The following is a 13,984-nucleotide window of genomic DNA, read 5'->3' as shown; positions in this document are numbered from 1 at the left end:
CGCATTTGCTGTGCTGAACTGCAGGTTGTTATTTAACCACATGTGTCTGCACATTTCATTATGGATTATGTAAAAAATGCTGACATAGAGTTTAGCCAACACTTAGCTTAGTGTTTTTATTTAATTCTTTAACAGTGCCAGAAGACAGAATGGGATCAGAATACTTACAACCTCGACAGTGATTAAAAGGATCAGCCATTTGGTGCATACTTTATAATGCATCAAAAGGGCCTCTACACTAGAAACATGGGGCCTGAAAACCCAAGAGCCAGCAGGATTGCACGTGCTGGAGACCTCTGCCCTGACCCGGCTGGAGTTTGTGGGGTCAGGGGAGGTCACCCGATTTGAATGACCCAAGCAGCTGCGCAAACCTGTAGGGATGCAGCTTGGGTGCTTGCCTTCTCCCAAAGACTGGCTAAATATATAACTAGCATTAGTAACATAACAAACATATAAAGAATTACATTTTTCCCCCAAATCATTAAAGTTACCTGCACAATTGCCTGTGCGGTGTTCCTCACTCCCACACCACCATTTGTTTCCAGAGGCCTGCCTGTGTCTCTCGGGCCTGGGTCTCACTTTTTCTTTTTGCCTGCAGCTTCATTTTTGCTTTTCAGCTTTGTTACCCATTTATTTGCTTTACGCTCACGCTCAATTGTGCATCTGCTGCCTATGCATGACTTGCAAAAATTCTCCAGTGAAAATCGCTTGTACTGTGATCTAATGGAGCAGTTCAATGGAAGAACATTGTGATCCACAGATGTAGCTGTGGAGCTGCTGCTCCAGGAAGTTCTAGAATGGAGGATTGCTCTGATTGTCACTCAAGGGCATCCTCCCATAGGAAAGCAGCGCAGACCCTGGGAGTAGATGGAAGATAGAGTAAATGCTGTCTCAGCCAGCCAAAGGACCTGGCAGTAGATGAGAAAGATGTTTGCTGACCTGAAAATACTTGCCAAAGTAAGGCTGGCCACCAGTACTTTATATCAAGAAGATAGTCAAAAATATGGATACCATAAATTATTCCTTCACATCCTTTTAAGCCTTGACTGCTGTCAAATGCATACTCTTACAGCAACAGGGCACAAATTCGATCTGCAACTTACAAGTGTAGCCCTTGGTACATTTAGCAAGGCTTCATGCACAAAGAAAATACTTCTAATACATTCTAGTCGCATGACGTATATTTATTTGCTAACACACAATGGGCTGCAGGATAAGCACTTCGATGTCACTTTATGTGCTCCTGACACTTCAAGTATCTCAATACTGTTTCTCTGTTTTCAGGAAAAGGTGCCACATAATTAGAGGGAGCAGATGTGCAGGGGAGGAGGTCCCTGAAATTATAAACCTTCAAGCCAACTTTGAAAAGGTCATGTTGAAAAACATTGGGAATCAAAGCGTACAGGGAGACTAAAGCTGGAACCCTCCCACAAGCTGAGGGCTGATACCATCCTAGTCCTGTGAGTTCTGCTTCTCCATTCACTCGATGACTGATAGGCATATACTCAAGCACAACAAGGGAGCACATCATATATTGCTATGTAAGTATTCTTTGAAGGAGTGTAATAAAGTTAGTATTCTAACATGTCATGCTCTTATAAGTATTCCCTCTCTTTTTCTCAATGTCTTTTTTACTTTGACATCTTAGTGCTGACTTCTCTAGTTGTACATTATTACTTGTTTCAATGTTGACCCACATCATTCACCTGAGGAAGGAGGAAGCCTCCGAAAGCTTGTGAATTTAAAATAAAATTGCTGGACTATAACTTGGTGTTGTAAAATTGTTTACAATACGGGGGTAGAAGGGGCCTGAGAATATGGGAGATCTTGAAAATCAACTGGTACCTCCCTGAAAAGGTGTGGAACACAAATTTCCTCCTAGTATTGCCCCTATAAATAAAAGTAACAGTCAGTCGAGAAAATAAAATTAAGGAGAAGAAAGAGCTAAAACAGAGACCATTGTGGATAACACACATATTCAGATACAGACAGGTACAGAGACAGGAAGAGAGGGTGGGGGCTAAATTGGGTCGCATAGCACCCATTGAGTAGGCGCTACGCGGACTCCTAAGCACCGAAAATGACGTCCGAGATGCACGTGCACTTCTGGTGTGACGTGGTAATGGTGGTTGCGCACATAACGAATGGTGGAAGTATGTAGAGTAGGGAGATTATGATGTAAATCAACGTGCACCGCTGATTTGAAGCAGCCGGCACCATTTTTGAACTCTCTGCTATCTGGAAGATAGCCAAAAATATGGATACCACAAAGTGTCCTAACCGCGCACAGCTGAATAGGAGCTAAAGGGCATGAAAGACTCCCCACCAGCACTATTTAAAGGGAGCATGCAGGAGTTACAGGTTAATTGCTGGATTATTTATTCTGGCTGCTGGTACAATTGTGGTGTTTGTGGAAGTTTCCTATACTTGGAGGAAGTTGCAATATTCTATAGAGAGTGGTCAGACTGGTCTTGCAGTACTGTTAGTGGCATTTAAAATATTGTGCTGACCACAATCTCACAGTTTACTGTGCATTGCTGTGTAAGGGAGGTCACTAAGGCTCAGTACGCACTCCAAAACAGAGTCATTACATTCCCTCTTGACAGAGACAAGCAGCATGAGTGAGCACGAGGGTTCGCTCGCATTGCAGGTTTCCCAATGGTGCAAGGTCCAATTGACTGCAAGCATATTGCCATGCATGTTGCACATCAGAACTTGGCTATATTCATCAACAGAAATGGGTTCCACTCCCTCAATGTGCAGCTGGTGTGCGACCACAGGCAGCGCATCATGCAGGTCAATGCCCACTATCCTGGCAGCAGTCATGACATCATAGAGCACACCACAGGCGTCCTCAAGCAACGCTTCTGATGCCTGGACCGTTCTGGAGGAACCCTGCAGTACTCAGCTGAGTGGGTATCAAGATTTGTCGTTGTATGCTGCATGCTGCACAACCTCGCCATTATGAGGGGACAGTCCTTGCCACCGCCTATCCGGCGAGAACCTGAGCCAGAGGCAGAGAAAGAGGAGGAAGAGGTGGAGAAGGAGGAGGAGGAAGAGATGGAGGAGGAGGAGGTAGTGCAGCAGGAAGTAGAGGAAGAGGCAGGGAGGTAACAAGGTAGACAGGCCCAGTCTGCCAGGGCTCTGCATGATCAGATGATTAATGAGAGATACCAGTACCTCAACGACACCTCCCCATTCACCAACAGTCCCACACTCCTTATCTTTCCTCTACCCCATGACCATCAAATCTTCCTCCTTATGATTACATAGAAACATAGAAAATAGGAGCAGGAGTAGGCCATTCGGCCCTTTGAGCCTGCTCCACCATTCAATATGATCATGGCTGATCCTCTATCTCAATACCATATTCCCGCTCTCTCCCCATACTCCTTGATGCCTTTTGTGTCTAGAAATCTATCTAGCTCCTTCTTAAATATATTCAGTGACTTGGCCTCCACAGCCTTCTGTGGCAGAGGATTCCACAGGTTCACCACCCTCTGAGTGAAGAAAGCTCTCCTCATCTGAGTCCTAAATGTCCTACCCCGTATCCTGAGACTGTGACCCTATTACATATTGCTTCCTCCCTCAGCTCATCACAGAAATGAAAGCCAACACCAAATGCAAATCCAAATCCAAATCTATCAATTAACATATGGAATAAAGCAAACAAAATGAGACTATTCACCCCCGTGCATTTCCTTGGTGTCTGTCATTGGTGTGTCTTTACCTTTCCTAGTGCTCCTACGAGATGCATCCCCAGTGGCTGGAGCATGGGTGCTGGAAGGCTGCTGACCTTCAATTGAGGAGTGTGCATATGGCCTTGGAGGACAACCTCGAGCAGCTCTGGGCTAGGAGGGCCCGGTTTCAGACTGCACCATCTTGGCCTGGGCTGCAGCAGTCTGGCCTGGCTGACTGACAGGCAACAGCAAGGGCACTGGTGGAATGTCAAGGGTGGGAGCAGGAATTCTGTCATCCTGAGAGAGGACAGTAGGTTTCGTCTTCCATGGCGCCACTGCCACTCTCCCAGGTTTGCACCTCAGCAATCCTGGTGATCTGTTGGAGAAGAGATTGCTGGACTGCTGTGCCTCCCTGGAAGCCCCGGTCCATATGGTCACCAGAGCCACGATAGCAGCAGTCTGAGCTTCCAAAGCAGCAGTCAGACCTTGAATGGTAGATGTTTGTGCTGCAATGGAAGCTGTGACATCAGTCATCAGACGCTGCATCAGGTGTGCTGATGGAGGTGACCACCTGTTCCATGTGAGAAAGGATGGGCTCCAAGCTCTGTGCAAAGCCCTGTGCCAAGTTGGAGCTGGACTCCTCCATGCCCCTTGACATTATGCACATGCTTTCTGGCAGGCTTTCCAGTGCACCAAGCATTAGGCTGTGTACGCCAAAAGCATTCTTCTGTAGCCTGGCCCATCAAAGTCATCATCTGACTCCTCGGCAGCAGAACCGTTTAACGACCTTGCCCTCCAGCGAGCTGGCACCTGTGGTACCCGTTCCCCCCACCCTGACTCATGTGCACTTGTGCCCGGTGTCTCACCACGTGCAGATCCCTCCTCTATCCTAGCCTCTAAAGTACGAGCAGTGTCAGTCTCTGAGCTGGTGGCTGCGAGTGTAACATCGAGTGATGGTGTATTTTCATCATCACTGTCTTCTTCCTCTGCCTCCTCTGACGGTGCTGGTTCCAGATCTTGAGCACCTGCAATGACAAAGGGACAAGGGTTGTGTTGTGGTGAGGGGAGAGGAGAAAGTAAGACATGCGTGCTTACACCATCTGCAGCACGTGAGTCAGAAAAGATTGTGGGATGAGGGAGAAGTGAGAAGCGAGAAGGAGGATTAGGGTATGCAGAGACCCTCATCATCGATACCTCCAGCACCGCCAGTGGCTATGGCCGCAGTGACACACCACCCAATGATTGACAGCATTGTCTCCTCCATGGGGGTGAATACATGTAGGCGGCCTGTCCTTCCCCAGGTCTTTCCTGCTGCCTCCTGTTGTTCACCACCTTCTCCTGCAAGACAGAGGGAAGTGTGTCAGTGAGTGTCCTTCAAGATGTTTGGGTGATGTGGCTGTTATGGTACTGTGTGAGGGTGAGATGAGCATCTGATTCACAGGGTTGAGTACGGATTGAAAGAGTTTGTTGGTGGGTGGGCGACGGGGGGTGTAGTGCGTGGAGCAGTGGATGAAGTTAGTGGTGCAATTGGTAGGAGATGCCACGTGACAATTGAACACACTCACCTTGACCACTTGTGTCACATCATTGAACTTCATCCTGCACTGCATCCTTGTGCATGGAGCGATGCTCCTGGCATTGACCTCATCCGCCACGGTTTCCCACTGCCTCTTGAGAATGTGTCTGGAGGGCCTCTTGCCTTCCTGTGGACATAGGATGCCCCTCCATGCATCCATCTCTTCCACCAAGGCCTCCAGTGAACTGTCCGGGAACCTTGGTGCCGTTCTCTCGCAGGCGCAGCCATTCCTCAATATGCTCCTGCCCCGGAATCACTTCTCACACCATAGAGCACCTCCCCTTCAAGAGGTGCAGGCTGCCTTTAAGCAGTGCTAACCACTGCTGATATCTGTGACCCCTGCTAGTGCATGCAGCCACTCACAGTGCAGGTAGCACTGGCTGCACACAGCAATCATGTAGACTGGCAGACAGCACGAATGTTACATGCTGCCTGCATCTCAACAACCAGGCGCGGGTTAATCGCGCAACGTGAACGCCCGTTTTCGGGAGTTAACCAATTTAACCCCGGAGCCTCAGAGCCATATGAACAGAAACAGAGAAACACAGAGATGACAGAAAGACTTGTAAATACTCAGAAAGACTGAAGTACATAAACAGGGGAGGGGAGATGAGCAGAGAGCCAGTCACAGGAAGAGAAAGAGACACAGGGGTAGATTTTCAACTTGCCGCCTGGGCCTAAAACTAATGTGGTAGATTGGCTGCCTGTTACAGAAACTGCCCGATTTTCATTTCCCACTGGAGCCACTCTGACTAGAAAAAGTAACCAATCCCTTCAAGGATTGATTATCTTATTCTAGTAAAAGTTTGGGGCCGTCAAACGTCCTCACACTAGGTCTCAACTGGGGATGCCCAAGAACTCCCCCCGTCAGGCCTCCTTTATGCAGGGAGGACAGGCAGAAGATCTGCCAATGGACTCTCTGACCGTAATTTAAAGATCTGTTCTAAACAGGGCAGACTCCTCATGGAGCAAGGTGCCAGCCCATATCCTGGGGCTCCCCTGGGCCATAAGTATCTTGTAATCTTGTTTATTTGAAACCAAATTTGAAAGTAGAGATAACGTAAAAAGATTATTTTTACAGGACATGTACAAAAGTGCCCAGTGCTTGATGGGATTCTGTTTCACTATCTCTCACAGTTATGGCTATAGAGAATATGGAGAATTGTATCAACAGCACAACAAATGAGGTGGCTCGATTATTCTTTTAAACTGATGTTAGTGGTGGCGGGGGGGGGGGTTAGAATTCTATTTTAATATATTCTTTTGTTTGAAACAAAGTTATGAGATTAATAGCAGAGCACTATCTTTAGATTGTGAAAAACCTCATTGCAGTATTAGAGATTAGGGAGTTATTTTAAAATCTTGCTTCACATTGTTGCCTGTAGTAAAAGGGCATATGCTCTCAAATTACAGGACAAATGATTTATTCAGGAAGCAAAGTTCTCTTTCACAGGAAGTGAGTGCACGCAGCTATTGAAAGCACACACTTTAAGGTTAAGTCAAGAGCTATGGATTATTGGGTCCTAATGTAAAGTGGTGTTATTCTGCATACTGCAGCAAAAAGCTCCTGAATCATCCACTTTAGTCACAATACAGTGGATAATAGCTTTTCAATTTTCCCAATCTAATACACAACTTGGCAAAGTTTCACAATGTTCATATTAACTTCCTCTCCCAATAAAATCAACAAAAAGATTCTAAAAGACAGTGCATTTCTGAACACAAGACAAATAAGTACTTTCCCTTAAAAACAATCATCAACCAGCATTTCACAATCAGCGTCTTTGGAGAGAACAGACAAGTTAATATTTCAGGAAATTTTAACTTGCCCGTTCTCCCCACAGATGGTGACTGACATGCTGGGGCTAAAACTCAGCTTCAGCGGGGGCATAAAACAGGCACTAGTGGTTTAGCTACAAGTTATACACCCTGCCCGAATTTCCATTAATGGAAAGAAAAGTCGAGCGGTGTATATAATGGGCCAGTGATTCGCTACCCCTTGTTTTATGCCCCCACTAAGCTTGAATTTCACCCCTGCTGAGTTTGTCCGGCATGTGCAGTATTTTGCTTTTTATTTCACGATTGTTTCACACAAACAAATTCTCAGAATGTTAAATCTTTTTATAGGAAACCATTGTTGGTCCATTTATTGTCGTTCAAATATCAATAATGGTATCTGATAAAATACAATTACAGTTTACTCTTAATTTAAAGTCATTTAAAATGATCTGATAATTGAATTGTTTAGCATTAAATTCCCACTTTGATGCTTAATTTAAATTATTGCATAATTCAATTTTTAAGTGCAAAAACCAATTTTGAATTATCAGGGGCAGGCTGTATTTCATTGCTTCAAATAATATAATTCCAGGAAGCATTCTGCACCAATGCACCATTATACAGATTGTTCATTTGAGCAGCCACAGCCATCGATCTGCTTTCACAAAGACAGATAAAGGCATTGTTTATGCACTGCATATGAGGATTCAATTGATATTTTCACTCTAATTTAATATTTAAATCCATGGGCCGCGATCCTGGTAGTTATGCTGGGAAAATCATTTGTCATTGATTTTGTCCAATCAGCAGTCATACAGACCTGGTCCCCGGCTTTGTGAACAGCATTATCTACCTGTTCCTGAGCACCTTGATGATCACTCGTTGCACAAAAAGCTATCAATTAATCAAATCTGACAGCTATCTTTTGTTAAAAGCCAAAAATAGCTGAGAACTCTCTTTTGATGAAGGAGATAACCAGCCAGTGGCCTGAAGTTTCCCAGTGATGTTGAACACTGCAATTAGAAAGCAAAGGACTAGCCAAGCTATTCATAACTACATGGTCAATTGATTTAGAAACATATGAAAATGAAGGCAAGGAAAAGACTAACTGATCTATCAAATCTGTCCCATACAGTCATTGTGCAACTTATGCACACCATGATCTCCATTCATACCCCCCCCCCACCCCACCCAACGCCCAACTCCTACAATCAACTATGCAGTCTCCTGAGAGAGGTAAAAACAAGCAGGAAAAATTCCTAGGCCAATTTAGGAAGAAAACTCTGCAAAGTTCCTCTCTGACCCCCAAAGGCGATCAAACAAGTTTTAGGAGACCATGGTGACTGGGAGACACATCCCTCAATACCCCACCTACGTTCTATCCATAGTTATGTCAGCCACATTCAAGAATGCCTCCAGCTCCCTTTTGAACTCTTGCAGCAAATCTGCACTCACTGCACAATGCAGCAACTTGTTCCTTAGGTTGACAGGTCTCATGGAGAGACATCTAACCTGCCACTCGTGATCTCCATGCCGATGCCACATAATTGGTGAACCTCATGGAGAAAGCAAAGAGCATTGCTGCTGGAGAAATTTACACCACCTTTTAAGTTCCAGGCTTGACATATTCCAATCATCCATAAAGAGCATTGGATAGTCAAGAAACTGTTCTGTGATGCAATTCAGAGATGTCCCTGTAGTTAAGGTCTTCCAGTGCTCATACTGCTTCTGAAGAGTGTACATGGAGCCATATTGACCATCCTTAAAAATCTTTGCCCAGACAGGGTTAGCTAAACACATTCAACTTCCGCCACAAGTAGGTTTTGGCCAATGATCATAACTATTCCTGGTCTCCATTTATATCTGGTTCTAGAGGCCTTTCAGTTATGTTGTAACCATGGAACCGTAGACAATGGCCATTGACAACTTCACATGTCTCCTGTAGATCAAACTTGTTCCTTAACCATCCAAGGAGTTGATATTCAAGGTGGTAAAAGAGAGATCAGATCTTCAAGATAATTCCTTACATTTCTATGAAGGAGTGATCATTGTGGCAGGTTGAGAATGTTGGCTGATGCAGTGCCCAGCTGAACTCATATGACGAATAGCATTAAGGGATTGAGTAGATAAGTTTACATCCTGGGGCTGATCCCGGTGTCCGTAGGAACTCCATGAATCTGTACACAAATGAGCTGATCTCACACCATAATGTGAGATCAGCTCATTCAAATATTTTGGTGGCTCACAGTGCATGTTGCACTGGAAACACCATTATGGAGAGGCTCCTAACTCAAATAAAATGCAGGGCCTTATTGATCCTACGCTCCAGTTGCTGGCTAGCTTCATTGGGGTGCACTAAGCTCATTCGGCACTGGTAAGGCCTCAGGCTTTCATGCTGGATAAAGGGGACACCTTCCCTCCCATCATCACATTATCCCTCCTATGTCCAACCCACATCTCAAATTAAACCTTCTGAGATCTATGATTCTGAGTTCTATGATTCTATTGGGCCAAGTGCAGGCAATTGGGACTAGCTTAGTGGTATAAACTGGGCGACATGGACATGTTGGGCCGAAGGGCCTGTTTCCATGTTGTAACTTCTATGATTCTATGATTCTATGATCTTGGTGCTAGCTAATAGCATCAACTGATGGAGTTCACCTCAAGATCCCCTTCAGAGTGCCTCTCAAGACTTCTATGATCATATCGCTCATCTTTAACCCAGTTGCAGCCACATCCCATAAAAGGAGGAGCTTAGCACCACGAGTTAAACCAAGCTTCGGCCGAGAACTCATCTGTAAGGAAGTATTTTCTGATTGTTGTTCATCTTTTAGCAGGTTATTTCAGAACCACCTCATGAAGAGCTCCTGGTAACTGCTATTTGCCTAATATCCAACTAGTGACTATCCTCCATGGACAGCAGATAAGTGGGGTCTTTTGAGTTTGAACTGGCTTCAAGGTGACAAACCTTTTGATAAAAGATCAGAACTAAGTCAACCCCCACCCCCTCACCATGGCACACTCAGTAATACAACATCTGAGCAAGGTAGGTTGGCAGTGCTCCACTGTTAATGATTGACCAACCAGTCTGGCTTGCTAATGGAACCTGGAGAGGAGTTGAGATTCTTCCAACTTGAATTCAGATAACCGTGCCTTGGCTAGACAAACTGTGGGAAACTTACCACTGTGCTGTTAGGCTGTGCTGTTTTAGCTGATTAAATTCCAGCAGAACCCCAGTGCACAGTTTGGCTCTTTCCAACCTACACCTAAATTCCCTGGACTTAAATAAGTTCCTGGAAGAGAGTGTCTGCACCATATTTGGCAAACACTCCACCCATGTGAAAATTCTCAGTATCTTGGATTGGAGATTCTTTAACATGGAGATGGGTTTCCGTGTGTTTCAGGTGCAAGAATCAACTTAGAAGTGGCATTCCATTTATATTATGGAATCAATGCCACTGAGTATGGAAGATCCCTGATGCTCTGAATTCTCCACATTTATGTTGTGGGGTGGATCACGGCACTGACATCAACACTGAAGCAACTGTATTTGCATCAAAGTCATGTTTACAAGTTATGTTTCTGGCTGTGGACCTTCCGCAGTGTTGGGTAGATCTGACCAAGTGGAGTGCATTACTGACCAGTGCAGAAAGGCTGACAGCTTGTTAAAGATTTAAGGTCAAAGACCTGAGATTTGGCAGTTTCATGCCAAGTGGAATCCTCCATTAATCATACTCCAATTATCCACCCTCCTTATTATCCACCAGAATTTCTGTAGGACACAGCCTTGCACACAATGTCAAATTACACAGCAGCGCGAAAATCCTTGGTCCTGTGGCAGATCCCCAATGGAACCCGGGTGTTAGAAACCCAGCAAACTTGTAAATTTGGATGAGTTGCAGAAATACTGGATCGCACCCAATGCTATCACATGTAGGAAGACCTCCCGACAAGATCTAACATTCAGACATCTCTGACAGTAGAAGTCAAGGTCATTACAATTTTTATGTGTTCGGCACCTTCCAGGTTAATGCTAGGAAATCTGCAGTGTCAACCAATTTGCTGTCCACGGATGCATGGAGGTGACAGAGCATTATTTAGTTGGGTTCTGATGAAAGGTTATGTTAAGTCTGTTTCTCCCTCCACACATGCTGCCTGACCTGATGAGTGTTTTATAGCATTTTTTGTTTTAATTTCAGATTTCCAGCATCCACAGTATTTTGCTTTTGATTTGTAGGGTTAACAGTTTCATCACTTTGACCACTTATCCGTAATAGTAACATGAAGGGGCTGCACAGTGCAACTGGCCTGGTGGTCTTCCAAAGGTGTCACTGATTGCACCAATGTCATCACTCAGACCGCTGTACAGAGTGCTGTGGCTTACATGCGCCAAAAGAGTTTGCACTCTGCTAACGTGCAGCTAGTCTGTAACTAGCAACACAGAATCATGCTGGTCAATGCCTGTTTCTCAGGCAACTCCGACAGTGCTTTTGTTTTACAACAATCATCTGTGCCTGCCTTATATAATAGAGAAGAAAGAATGGAATAATGGCTCTTGTGAGACCAAGGCTATCCACTGCAAGCATTGTGTCGTACGTGGATAGAGCTGAGTGTAGATACAATGCAGGTGATTATAAAGCATAGAATTGGGATCTTGAAATAGTGCTTTAGGTGATTCAACAGATCAGGATGTCTCGTGGTAGCACATAAAAAATGAGGGTTTCAAGAATCATCATCATCTGCTGTGTGTTGCATAACTTTGCTTTGCAAATAGAATTCACTAGACAGCAAAAAGAGCAGAATCCCAAAGCCAAACCAGAGCAGGAGGGTGATAATGACCAGGAGAAAGTAGCTGCTGAAGTTCCAGAGCATCTTGGAAGACTGAAACGCTACGTACTATCATAATAGGCATCCCAATAAGCGTCTGAGCTCCTCATTTTTGAAACCTCTTGCCTCCATCTACAAAATAAACTGCCCAAAATATCTTCTGCTATGCTTTCCTGTGCACTTCCTCAGCAGTCATTAACGCCCATTTTTTGCTGTGGTCCTGCATCATTCTAAACAATGGCACATATATATGCAGCACAATGCTCAAATCCATTTCAATGCCTTTATTTCAACCAATGCGAGATGTGGGATTTGCCACAGTGATTCCCCTCTGTGTTTTGTTTTTGATTTGTGACAGCTATGCTACAATTTCTTTCAAGTGATTTCAGAAAATATAACAGTGGTATATATACATGTAACACTGTACCTCCCTTACTACAAAATCAATTAATAATGTGGTTAAAAAATAATGTGATAAAATTCTACATTTAAAATATTCTCCTCTTTTTGATATGCTTATTAAATGTTATCAAAGCCACTAAATATTCAAAGGACAACAAAAGACCAAATAGAAACCATATCAGTATTTACATCAGTTCTTTCTGCCTCTCGAGAGTCATCAGATTTGACAGTGAAGGTGTGTTGACTGACCTTATGGACCAGTGTTCTTCTGGTAATGAACAGTACCTGTGGGTGAACTGACAGAATTTTTTCCCATAAGCTACCAAGGGGAATCAGCTAAAAACTTCACTGAATCAAAGCCAATGCTATTTAACACTCTTCAGTTACACTTTGATAGAGAACTCCCTGACTGTGCCTGAAGGCAATAATATCTCCGGTCACTGCTCTCATTGCTACAATTTCAAAATGCATGATGTTCAAAACGTCTTGATCATGCAACTTGGTCTCACTTCAATTAACCAAGGAGTTCTATCAGGGATTTTGTAATTCTGCTTATGCACATCCAGGTCTTCAGAATGCTGAGAGGCATAGATCTTCTATATGTAGGCAGTTAATTTCACTTAGACTGTGTGCACAGAACTGGTGGAGTCAGCTTTACAATTAACGAGCCTTACAATAGACTAGAGATTAGAGAAAACTTTTCTCCCCACAAAGTAGTGGATGTAGGGAATGTACCACAAAATAAATTTAATGAACTCCTTCAAAAAGGAACTGATAAATATCTGGTTGGTAATGGAAATAGAGGTTAATGGTATAGGTTTTTGTGATCACAAGATACTTACAGAAAAACTCTACATTATCCTCATTACAACATCTAATTGCTCCTTAAATGATCCCAGGATTTTTGCCTCCATTCCAAGTGTTGATCATTCTCTGCATGAAGAAGAACCTGCTGATATCAGTCCTAAAGTTGTCTTCTATTAGTTTGAACCTGTGTCCCCTTGTCATATTCTCACTGTTTATTTTAAGGTAGTATTTCAGATTTACTTTTTCAGACCATTTACTATCTTAGATATCTGTATAAGATCGTGCAACGGACGCCATAAGTTAGACCATTGTGCTCCCTAATCCTCCAGTGGCAAATGTATTGATCCCACTGCCAAAGTGTCTCGAACCAGAGGATGAAGGAGCAGAAGAAAGAACATCTTTACTGGTTTATTTAACAATAACCAGCAGCACTGTATAAGATGATTAAAATTCTTGGTTATGCTGTCATGTTGGATTATGAAAATTTTATTGTACTCACCGCTTCATTTTTTTTCATTTTAATAATTGCAAAGTTTTAATGGCAGAACATGTTGCCTGAGATAGTCACGGACTTTTTGAATATATAAAGCAGGGAGAGATTCTGATTTTCTATGTACATAGTTGCAAGATATTGCGATTTTAAGCAGGCAGTTCATGGTCTTACTGCTTTCTTCACACCCTGTCTAAATAGAAGCCGTCATACATATACGGTGTGTGTATTTGCAGTCAAGACAACTAACCAATACACTTACATTTGAGATTAGCAAACCCTCCATACATCGCATTGGTACTCACACATGCAAATGACAGTAGCCTTATCCCATTGGAATACGCCTCCTCTCGCATTAAATCGCATTAATTCACATTCTTGTCATTTTCACGTCGTTAAAATTAGAACAGTTTTGTAACCGGT

General features: G+C 43.7%; 1 long non-coding RNA gene across 1 annotated transcript; it reads left to right on the top strand.

Moving 5' to 3' along the window:
* Positions 1 to 1,232: 1,232 nt before the first annotated feature.
* Positions 1,233 to 13,499, top strand: LOC137339350 (uncharacterized). The gene is made up of 3 exons (XR_010966625.1): positions 1,233 to 1,541; positions 9,870 to 10,081; positions 13,337 to 13,499. It is a non-coding gene; the product is annotated as an uncharacterized lncRNA (long non-coding RNA).
* The last annotated feature ends 485 nt before the right edge of the window (positions 13,500 to 13,984 follow it).

The sequence above is a fragment of the Heptranchias perlo genome, chromosome 1 (assembly GCF_035084215.1).
Source record: "Heptranchias perlo isolate sHepPer1 chromosome 1, sHepPer1.hap1, whole genome shotgun sequence".
Lineage (NCBI taxonomy): Eukaryota > Metazoa > Chordata > Chondrichthyes > Hexanchiformes > Hexanchidae > Heptranchias > Heptranchias perlo.
This window is presented reverse-complemented; position numbering and strand designations above follow the sequence as displayed.